This window comes from Balaenoptera acutorostrata, chromosome 19, assembly GCF_949987535.1.
Source record: "Balaenoptera acutorostrata chromosome 19, mBalAcu1.1, whole genome shotgun sequence".
Taxonomy (NCBI): Eukaryota; Metazoa; Chordata; class Mammalia; order Artiodactyla; family Balaenopteridae; genus Balaenoptera; species Balaenoptera acutorostrata.
The window spans coordinates 1,419,031-1,420,867 of record NC_080082.1 but is presented as its reverse complement, the minus strand read 5'-3'; positions in this window follow the sequence as shown (position 1 = coordinate 1,420,867).

Genomic DNA, 1,837 nt, shown 5'->3' with positions numbered 1-1,837 from the left:
CACCCCCATCTGGACCTGTTGCTCACAGTTGACCTAGCACGTGGAAAGCCTGGTGGAAGGAATCATAGTGCTCCTGGGAAGGACCCCCATCCGGGGGCATCTTTATCTCCTGCAAAGCGCTTCCCTGTCCACACTGACAACGGCCCTATGAGGTCGGTGGGTTGATACCCATTTCCCATATGGGTAAACCAAGGCCTGGGCAGGTTCCCCGGGCACAGAGCCATACGCCCTGGAGCCCAGCGCAGTCTCGGTTCTGCCTGGTCCTGAAGAGCCGTGTGGCCCAAGGTCCTGCTCTCTAAGGGGGCTGCTCCTTGCCCCAGTTTCCCTCTCTGCGCTGTGGAGCCGGTTTCCCCACAGGCTGGTGCCGATGCAGGTCCTGGCAGAGCTCCATAAGCTGTCGAGGGCTGTGCACACTCATCTCGGGGTCTGAGCCAGAGGGAGCGTAGCTCCTGGAGGGAGGGGCCCTGGGTGCCAGCTGCTTCACACCCCTGCTGAGCCCCTACCACAGCCAGGGGAGCAGATGGGCACCCCCCCGTTGCCTCAGGGAACAGAGGGGGCAGACAGCAGTCAACAGACCAGGGAGGGGGGCTGCCCACAGGGGAGGGAGGCCTTCTCCGAGGCTCAGGCTGTGTGTGGCGCAGAGCCCGGAAGGGACACTGAGGCTCAGTGAGGGGAGAGGAGACCTGGGAGCCACACAGACCTGGGTCCAAATGCCCCCCGAGCGGGCCCCCATCTCTACAAACAGGGACGGCGGGTTTGGGCGGGTGGGCCTCGGGGAGAACGCAGGGCTCGGGAGGGGAGAGCAGGTGGCAGCCTGTCGCTCCCCTAGCTGTAAGGCCTTGGGCAAGTTTCTTTACCTTTCTGTGCCTCGGTTTCCCCACCTGGACGATGGGGGTGACACTAAGTCAGGGTCGTTACAAGGATCAGAAGTCCCCTGTGGGTGAGTCTAGAGCCCGACCTGCTGCAGAGGCTGCCCGAGTGCTTGTGCTGCTACCGTCGTCATGGTCATGGTGATGGTGGCATTACTCCTGCCTGGGACAGGCCCAGCGCTGCCCGTGGTCCCTCCTGCCCTGTGCGGCCTCGAGGGGTGATGCGTGCCGGGGATCCGGGCGTGGCCCTGGGGCCGGGGCACTTAAGCCCCCCAAGTTCGCCCGTTGGTTGCAGGCTGGCCACAGGAGGAAGTGGTGGTGGCTGGGGGTGGGATGCGGTGCAGACCGCCGGGTGTCAGCGCCCCATCTCCCTGCATCCTGTGGAGCCCCCATACTCACCCAGGCCTCAGAGCCCCAGGCAGGGCCTGCCGGCTTATCTTCCACCAGTGGGGGCAGGTGGCCCGCTCAGGGTCCCCGGGGCTGAGTCCCTGGTCACACCCCCCCAACAAGCAGGCTCAGCCCCCAGGCTCCCCTCTGGGGCCATGCCAGACTCCCCCACCGCCACCACTGTGGACCCAGGTGGCCCCCAGCCACGCCCGGCTCTGAGCCCACCTCTTCCCCTCCCCCACCTGTCCCGCAGTCACCAGAGTTTCCAGAGCACCCATTGTGCACCGGAGCTGGGGATGCCTCAGTCTCCGGGAACAGAGACGGAGAAGGCAGTGATGGAGTAAGTGTGCAGTGAGAAGGCGGGCAGTTCTGGGCCGGGACAGTTCAGGCCAGGACGGCCTCGCCAGAGTCAGGGGAGGGCGGACACTGGCGTGGGTCGGGGTGGGCTGCGTCCCACGGCCAGGGCTTCAGAGATGGAGAACCGAGGTGCACTTGAGCCGAGGAGGAGTTCTGGGTGAGTATCACCAGGAAGCCAAGTGCAGCAGGGGAGATGGGTGTAGACAGTCACTCAGGCAGCAGTG